Genomic DNA, 10,036 nt, shown 5'->3' on the forward strand with positions numbered 1-10,036 from the left:
AACCTTGTGAAGTATATGATCATTCACGACAGGCGGCTCACAGTCGATTGTACCTTTACGTACAGTGGGTAAAAAGCTGTAGTCTTCAATTGCACTGAAATCCCTCATTGCCGAATTGCTCAATCCGCCGCTGTTAGGCTGACCAACGCGTGCATTGATGCAGTAGTTATGCAGCTTCATGCAGGTTTAATGACAAACCCTGCATGAATGTAGTCAACAGCTAAGGAACGCTTAAAAATTTGCGACTTGTTTACAAGAAGACCAAACGCTATTTCTATTCGTATGCATAGCTGACAAAGATAAAAATTGTAGTCAGAATATTCACTCGATTTGATTTCAGGTTTTGTGAAAGGCACCAGTAGCGTCGACGATCACGGATATGCACTATCTCCAATGACATATTATCCAAAAGGCAGACTAGCTATAGCTTGGTGCAAGGGCCACTTCATAAAGGCAGCACTATTAGAGGCCTTTCCAGGAGAATTGGAACAATAACCAGTGAGCCTGCATGCTGAATCACACATCGCCTGGACATTGATGGAGATAGTGTCCCGAAAAGAAGGCAGAAACGTCAGGTACTTCTCGATGATTGAGATAGTGTCCCGAAAAGAAGGCAGAAACGTCAGGTACTTCTCGAGTACTTGGGGCTTTTATAGTACACAATCATCCGTCCACGCATCCAACTCACCCCGTTGTAATATTCTTTTACTGAGATCATCAAAATCTGACGATGCACGCTGAATGGAAGTAGAGTCCAAAGCCAACCATTGGTTGATGACATTGCATTTCTATAAGTGACTTATAGTTTGTATTATACCCAAGTTTTATCTACCTATAAATGTACTCAGTTTACATTCTACCTTAAATAGGTCACTTCGCTCCCTTTTCGATAAAAGGGATCTGTGAACTGACGTTCACTGAGAGTTTGTATACTCTCGGAAGCTAACTTCCTCTAGCGCAAGGTGCTGTGTGACCCCGTCACACTTGGTAGCACTCGTAGTCAATCCACGCCACCGCGGGTAGACTACCTGAACCTCTCCGAAGTTCGTTGCCATGGACAGGAACGACTTCTCCCATATGAACGACTCTCAGCTCGAGTCGGTTCGGAAGATGGCAGGCATCTTCGGGATGGAGGCACTGCAGAGCCTGGTGGTGTCAGCACCGGCCGGGAAGCTCGAGCGCGTCAATGCGCTCGAGCGCGTATGAGCAGGGCCTCATCGCGCATGTGCGGGAAAACCTGCAGGCTCCGGCGGCGGAAGCAAATCCGCCTCACCCGAAGCCAATACGGCTGAAGGTTAAGCCGTATGAAGGGAAGGAATGCGAGAACCTTCACTTCTGAGTCCGAGAAGTAGAGCTCGCGATGGACGCGGCTCTGATCTCGACCGAGCAACTTCGTGTTGCTTTTGCACTCTCCAACCTTAGCGGCCGTGCTAAGAGTTGGGTGTACACACGTGAAGCAACATCCCCTGGATGTTTCACATCCTGGACTCAGCTGTGTGAACAGCTCCGAGCCGCGTTCCTCCCGGCGAACTACGAGTACCGCCAGCGTTCGCGCTTCCTCTCGTGTAAACAAGGGAGGCGTGAGCTGCACGAGTACGTGCAAGAGATTCGGGAGCTCACGGCGTCCCTAGTGGGAAACCCACTCAACGAACACATCAAGATGACTGTGTTCATGGACGGCCTTCGAGTGGGCCCCGCACGCACTCAGCTGTTCCGAGTGCAGTCAAACACCCTTGAAGAAGCGACTCAAGTAGCTCCCCCAGAAGAGTACAGTCATCGCCAGGCGCGTACGCCGGCCTCAGCGTGGCCTGGGATTGGCCTTGTCGACTCCCGGTCGAACGAGCCCCAACGGAACCAGTTCCCATGGAACTCGGGTCCCGCCGGATCAGCGTGACATTCGCTGCTTCGGCTGCGGGAAGATGGCCACTTCAAAGCGCGACTGTCCCGCGGAAAGACTCCGCAGACGGTCTTTCCCCAAGCCCGTCCTCAAAGGGTCGCTGGCAGAAGCCATGATCCCGGGGACAGGGGAGCGCCGGAAACCAGTAGGGGCGGGGCGCCCCTACTGGGGAAGAACTAAGTCTTCGTGATGGGTGCGCGGGTGGCGCGTACCACAGGGACTTAGCCCCTGAGAGTCTTCGCACTCTCGAATCGGCGAAGCGCAGCGGCGGGTTGCTCGTAGTACACGTATGTGTGCGGGGATACGATCATCCCTTTAGAATCTTGATCGATTTTGGGGCGTCGAAGAATTTTGCACGCAGCCAGACGGTTGCTCGTAATAGCAACAAGTTGCCCGATGCTTTGAGAGAAAGCAGGGCAACGGGACGGTGTTAGTGCGACTGGCCGACGGGTGGGTTGTCACTGTCCTCAACGTCCAAGTGGATCTGGCCGTCAAGTTTGAAGACTTTGACAGCCTCAAACAGTTTACTGCTCTCGACATGGATCCCTACGATATGATTCTGGGCATGCCCTGGCTTGAGAAGCACGAGCCCTGGATCGACTGGCGAGGCAAGGCAATCGGTGCCAGCCGCCCTGCGCAGCTCGACAGAGCATTGGTGAGTCATGTTCCCACCTCTGGCAGGACCCGGGGCGCTCGCAAGGGCTGCCAGGGTACCAAAGCATCCGGCAGATGCTTTGGAGTCGTCGACGTATATGACGACTCCAAGGATGTTTTATGGTGGCAGCGCCCAGAGAAGGCGCTGGCCAAGTGGGTAACTTAGGTCCACAAGCGGGTAACTTAGTTCCGCAGACAGATGTAGCTGTCACGAAAACTGACAATAGCGTGTTCAGGGTGGGCTACAGAGTTCCACACACGGTAGCCCAGACATCAACTGAAGAGGAAGACGTCGGATACGATTCCTGTGTGGGTAACATAGTGCCACACGCGTTCGCCCAGACCTTAACCGAAGAGGAAGGCGTTGGATACGCTTCCTGTGTGGGTAGCACAGTACCACACGAGGCCACGAGTGCCTCGGATGTCACAGCGCCTACATCCCCAGACGTGGGCAGCAAAGCTCCACGTCACGGTCGCCGTCGTCAACGACGCCGCCGCCTCAAGAGACTCGGAGTCCAGGGCCCGGGCACCTCCGACAAGGCCGGTGAAAAAGTGATATCACATCTTCGATTGCGAGACCGGTTTACCCGTCAAGGCATATGGTGTCCACTTGGAGCCATTGCCAGAGGTTGCAGAGATACGGAGCCTCGGGGAAATGACGGTGGAGCCTTTCCTGGCCAACCGCAAGGCTGGAGAATTTGCTGAGATGGTGTTCATGAGACCTGAGACCACTCGGGAGGAGCTGAACGCCTCCTCTGTCTGGACGAGAACGTCCTGGAAGACCTAAACAAACAGCGTCAGACGCGCCTGGGTTCTGAGATCCTAAAGAACCCCAAGGATCCGGTGTATCTTTTGGTGACGGAGTATGCGGACGTGGTGAACAAACACCCGCCGACCCAACTCCCACCGGATCGAGGTGTACGGCATGAGATTGATCTCGTGCCTGGCACAAAGTATTGTGTCACGAGGCAATGGCTTCTCCCGCGCGAACAGTGCGAGGTCATTGATACCTTCTTCGCCGCGAAAGCGAAGGCAGGCATGGTGCGGTAGTCGAAATCCCCGCACTCGACGCCAACTTTCTGCGTTCGGAAGCCGAACGGAAAGAGGCGTCTAGTTCATCCTTATAACAAGCTGAACAACGCAACGGTGCCGGCCCAAACACCAATCCCACGAAAGGATGTGTTGTTAAACAACATGCCGGAAGCGTACGGTACAGTGCGCTGGAGACGGATACTACCAGATCCTGATGCGAGAGGGCGACATCCCGCTCACCGCGGTGAGCACTCCAAGCGACATGCTTTGGGAGTGGCTCGTCATGCCGCAGGGCTTGTCTAACGCCCCGGCGACGTTCAATCGCCTGGTGACGCATTTGTTCCGCCTTTTGCGTACCTTCGTACAGACGTACTTCGACGACATATTCGTCCATAGCCGTGCCGAGGGAGGCAAGACGGCTATGGAGGTGCATCTAGGACTCCTCCGTCGAGTGTTGGACGTGATGCGAGCGAACAAGCTCTACGCCAACATCGACAAGTGCGTTTTCGCGTCACCAGAGATCAAAGTTCTCGGTTGCTTCGTAAGCAACGTGGACGTTCGGGCTGACCCAGACAAGGTCAATGCCATAGCAGCATGTCCGACGCCCCGATCCCAGAAGGATCTTCGAAAGTGGTTGGGCTTGGCCAACTACCTTCACAAGTACAGCGCAGGGTACGCGGGCTTCGCTAAGCCCTTGTCGAGCCTCCTTCAGAAGGACGTCGACTGGCGCTGGGAGCAGGAGCACCAGGATGCTTTTGACAGCATCAAGGCCAGTCTCCAAGAGGCCCCTGGCCTGGCCCTGCCGGACGAGACGAAGCCGTTTAGCGTCGTCTGCGATGCCTCCGATTACGCCATCGTATGTGCATTGCTGCAGGCCGACACGGCTGGACATGAACGAGTCATCTCGTTCAAGTCCAGGCAGCTCAAAGCCGCCGAGCGGAACTACCCTGTCCACGACAAGGATCTCTTGGCAATGAAATATGCCCTTGTGAAGTTTCGTGTTCACCTTCTGGGCTCTCAGCCCTTCGTGATCTACACAGATCACGCATCCTTGAGGACGGCGACTAACTCGCCTCACCTCTTCCAAAGGATGGCGAGGTGGCTGTCCTTCTTCACGGAATACAACTTCCGCGTCGAATACAAGCCGGGTAAGCTCAACGTGCTTGCGGACGCCCTTTCTCGGCGTCCTGACTATGAGTTGGCCCACATCACACGGGTGACAACGGATCTATATGATCGGATACGCATGGCGTATCGGAACGATGAGGCTGTCGCGCCTATCGTCAAGTTCCTCATGGCAGGAACGAGCGCGAAGTCCGACTGGCTCTCGTCGCGACAGAGCTCACGGCTCCACCGATATGGGTTGAGGGATGGCCTCCTCTATTACCGGGTGGAGCCCAATGAACCTCCACGGGTGGTCGTACCCAACGACGAGGATCTGAAGTTCGATATCCTCGCGGAGGCGCACGACGCGCCCTCCAGCGGCCACTTGGGCCGCGAGAAGACCTTTCTGTCGGTCTCTCAGTCCTTCTGGTGGACCCACATGTACAAGTGGGTCGCCCGATACGTTAAGACATGTGAAACATGTCAGCGGGTCAAACCCGCAGGGCACTCTTCGGCTCCACTACAGGGCCTGCCCGTACCGGCTGACTGTTGGAAGTCGATGAGTCTTGACTTCATCTTTGGGCTTCCCGCCGACGGACACGGCAACACCGAAATTTTGATGTTCGTGTGTCGGCTAAGCAAGATGGTACATCTTGCTCCGGTTCCCGTCACTGTTACGGGCGAACAAACCGCAAGGTTGTTCGTCGATGGCGTGTTCCGCTATCACGGTCTCCCGGAGACGATTGTATCGGACCGAGACCCGCGGTTCACGGCTGCGGTTTGGAAAACGCGGTTTCCTTTACTGGGAACTCGTCTGCAGATGTCCACTGCGGACCATCCGCAGACAGACGGCCAGACAGAGCGCGTCAATCGAGTGCTCGAGGACACTCTGCGCAGTGTGTGCGCGGCAGCACCACGTACGTGGTCGACGCAGCTTCCAGTTGTTGAGTTTGTGCTCAACAACGCGGTGCACGCGTCCACGGGGTTCACGCCATTCTACTTGATCGGCTTCCGTCACCCCTTAGTGCCTCTCACTCTTCGAGGAGACACTGACTCCTCTATTCTAAGTGGGGGAGAGGCTCGGAAAGCCCTTTCCTCCCAGGTCTCGGATGTGAGACCCTTTTCGCTGCGGAAACAAGTGGAATCCTTTATGGATACCAAGCTGAGCGTTGTCAGCAGGGTCCGCGATGCCATGGCAGCGGCCCAGGATTAACAAAAGGAGTACTCCGACAAACATGGAAGAGGAAACTTAAGTGTATTTGAAGTGGGGGGCTTAGTACGAGGAACCTACCTCTTGACACTGTCAGCTCTGTCAGCAGCAACAAGCTGAAGCACCGCTTCATCGGACCATTTGCAGTCCTGGCCAGACATGGTGCGTCGTACACTATCGACCTGCCAAAGTCAATGACGACGCACCCGACGTTCTATGTTGGACGTCTTAAGCGGTACTTTGATCCGCAGAGGGTTGCTGACTCGCAGACCCACCTTGGACCAGCTCCTCAAAGCGAGGGCGGGCCACAGACGTCGACGAAGGCGTCGGAGCAGGCGCCCAAGCCTCGGTCTGGACGGCAAAGCTGCGGTCAAGACCGTATGCCGGAGGGGCTCCGTACGAACGGACCCCGGAGCCATACGCCGAGTACGCTGAGTACGCCGGGTACGCACCATACGCGTACGTCTGGGAGTGTGCCGCAGGCGGCTCCGGACGTGGCAACAGAGCCTCGATCCGTCGGACCATGCGAAAGGCCTCGTCCAGATCGGACGAAGAGGCCCGGCGATTCACCCGGAGATGGAGGCTCGCGACCTCACGCTCCAACAGGTCCAGGCGGCCCGCAAGACGAGCGAGCTCGCCCTGATTCCCGGCCTGGGCGGCAGCATCACCGCCAGTCCCAAGGCCAAGTGCAATCTCAAGCACGAGGACACGTTGACGGAGGAGGTCAACCGCGGGGACCTGTGTCGGACCCGCAGTCGAAGCACTCGGACGAGAGTGGCGTTTGGGAGGCGCCGAGTACTCGTACTCGTACGAAGGCACCTCTGCCCCTGCTTGACCGGAATGGAGAACCCACTTCCACGTGGAGCGGATCCTCCAGGAGCAACGGCGTCGCGGTAAGCGACAGCTCCTCGTGAAGTGGAGGGGTTATGCCCACTCCGAGAAATCGTGGGAGCCGATTGAACGGCTCCTGATTGACTGCCCGAAGGCTGTCGCAATCTGGGAACAGAAGCAGCGGTAGCTTCATAAGTAGTCCAGGGCTTCTTGCCCGAACGGGGTACGGACGTTGAATACACTCCGTACCCGCGCTCATCGTGAGCACTGGAAGCATCGCGCTTCAGGATGTCCCTTGGCAGCATGCGCTTGCTGACCAAATGGGCAAACCTAACACGAAGATCACGCTGGTCAGGATGCGGGACAGCAGCTGATCTTCATGGAGTTCCTGTAACTCCGTGGGTGAGTACTTAAGAGACTCCACCCATGCCTAGAACATGTCCTCACAAGAACTCCAGGTGGGACAGTTCTCGGGCATAAACCAGGGGTGTCCCCAAAAAGGATAGAGACCACCCCGGGTCTCGGGCTTCCTACGACAAGTCGTGAAGTCCTTAAGGGGGATGCGGTGGCGCGAGAAGCACACACCGAGCAGCCTCCAAGTTGTCAACGACAAATGTTCCTTCTGAACAAGGGCACGTTCGTAAATGCCCCTAGAAGTGTGGCCGCCCACAAGGCCACGAGGAGCGACGAGAAGCTCTAAGAAGAAGTCAGCCCCAGATCTCTCCTCGGGAGGCCAATACTTGAGTTGACGACAGCTCCCTGGCTGACGGGGCCACCACCGAACCCCCACGCACACGCTGGGCAGCTTGGAAATCCTCCTGCTGCTGGTCGAGGTCATTCATGACCTCCCGGGGCTCAGAGATAGCACCCTCCTCCTCCTCCTCTTCCCCTTCTCCTCCTCTTCATCCGAGGAGTCGAAGATTCTCCGATGGGAGTACCGAGTCTCCTTCTCCTCGCGGAGTGGAGACTTCGAGGTTGTACGCTTCTTTGAGGGCTTGGGCGCCTTCGGCTTTAGAGGCCTTAGCACGCGCAAGACCCTCGGCAAGCGAGAGACGTTTGCGAGGATTCTCTTCCTCATCGCCACCAGCTTGGGAGTGCCCTTAGCCTTGACGGCCGGACTCTCAGAGCGCACATACGTCATGGGACTGTGATCACCTTGATCACTTGCGAGCGACTGCACGCTGTCGTCCTTGTGCTCGCTGGGCACTGGGCGGTGCCCTCCCACAGAGCCCGCAGGAGCATCGTGCGTGCTCTCGGACTCGGCTTCGTCCTCACTGCCAGAGTCGAACTGACGTTCTACGAACCAAGGGTTCGAACGATTGTCTGGGGAGGCCGAGGGCGACGGGCTGCGGCGCTTGCTTGCTCGCTTGCCCACAGCCGCGTCACCCGAGGAAGCGATTGCCTCGGATGCCACCTGAGTAGCCTCCTCAAGTGCCGAGCCTTTGCCGTGAGGCTTAGGGCTCTTGGCTTGCGCCTTACCGGCAGCAGCCTTGGAGCGTGTCTTCGCACCGCTTTTTGCTGTGCCACGAGGCATGGTAAACGGTCGAAGTGGAGATCTCGAAGAAGAGCGCACAGATTGCTGCTCGGGGCTCTATCTGTGAAGTGAACCTCCGCCGCGCTCGCGCGGCCAAGTCGATGGTTTTCGACTTTGAGAATGAAAGTTTGTGACGAACACCTCTTCATTCTGATTGGTCGGTAAGCCGAACCGAAGTGGGGGAGGATGTAGCGGGGTACGTAGCCCTAAGTGTACCCTGGTTACATGAAGTGTGACACGTCATACTTCGGGATATTTGGTACAAAGTACGAGAGCACTCAAGATGTACGTCCAGGATTTGGATCAGAGGGATTGGGATGAGTACGCAGAACGGCCCCCCTTCGCGATGAACACCGCCCAAGACAGGATCCGGGGTGATACCCCATTTTACTTGGTACATGGGTGGATCCCAAATCCACCCTAGAAGCGGCCATTCCAGTATGCAGCACCAAGAAGAGAAACCGAGATCCAAGGCGATGGCGATACCAAGTCCAGAAATACTACCGGCAAGCTAGATCCCAGGTGAACGAACGACTGCGGAGTGCGATACAGGATCGAGCGGATCGACACAACGAAGACGCCCGTCCACATCAAATCCAAGTGGGATCGCAGGTGTGGCTTTATTTGGATCGAGTGAAAGAAGGGTACGCCCGCAAATTGGCCTATCTATGGCATGGACCGTTCCGGGTGAGCGAGAAGATTGGAGAACACACGATAAAGCTGGAAACGGCAGGTACCGAATATCGCTTGTTCCCTGTAGTACACGTATCCAAGCTGAAGTTGGTCAAGGAATATCCAGATCGGCCGCAAACCCGTCTTTCGGTGGATGGATCCGACCGGGTAGATTTCGACGAAGTCCTCCTACCGGAAGATAGTTGGAATGTGGACCTCGAGGCCGACGAGTTCGAAGTCGAGAAGATCACCGACATGAGGTCAGGGAAGCGAACTAGATACGGACGGATTTACCGCGAATTTCTGATGTATTGGCGTGGATATGACGAACCCAGTTGGGTAGACGAGGCAGATCTGAACTGTGGAGCATTACTCTATGATTTCTTGAGGGATCGTACGAATCGTAACAGATTCGGCGTGATGCAGTCTCATGAAGAAGAGTAGATAGGGGATCCATGGATGTGAGTTGGTCATGTCGATGGGAGGATGAAGAAGGGCCCACAGGAAGGGTGTGGGCCAGGAGGAGGAGGATCGCTGACGTGAGTTGGTCACATCGGAAAGAAAATCCACAGGGGAAGGGTGGATTAGGAGGAAGGAGTGAATGTTTATGCACAAGAGTGACGTTTTACGTGCGAGGAGTCCTGTTTGATCTCAAGCACGAGCTTTCAAGGGCCCCAACTATACTGACCCAATTGATCCTGGGTCATTGGCGCTAGATCCGGATGAAATCCAGGCGCAGATCCAACCGGATCCGGGATCCCGCCCAGATCCAGGTGTACGCTGAAAGGGTGGATCCCGCCCAGATCCAGGTGTACACTGAAAGGGTGGATCCCGCCCAGATCCAGGTGTACACTGAAAGGGTGGATCCCGCCCAGATCCAGGTGTACACTGAAAGGGTGGATTCCGCCCAGATCCAGGTGTACACTGAAAGGGTGGATCCCGCCCAGATCCAGGTGTACGCTGAAAGGGTGGATCCCGCCCAGATCCAGGTGTAGACTGAAAGGGTGGATCCCGCCCAGATCCAGGTGTAGACTGAAAGGGTGGATCCCGCCCAGATCCAGCTGTACACTGAAAGCCCCGGACTAGATTTCTCAGCCACCGA

This window comes from Phytophthora infestans, genomic scaffold, assembly GCF_000142945.1.
Source record: "Phytophthora infestans T30-4 supercont1.90 genomic scaffold, whole genome shotgun sequence".
Classification (NCBI taxonomy): Eukaryota; Oomycota; class Peronosporomycetes; order Peronosporales; family Peronosporaceae; genus Phytophthora; species Phytophthora infestans.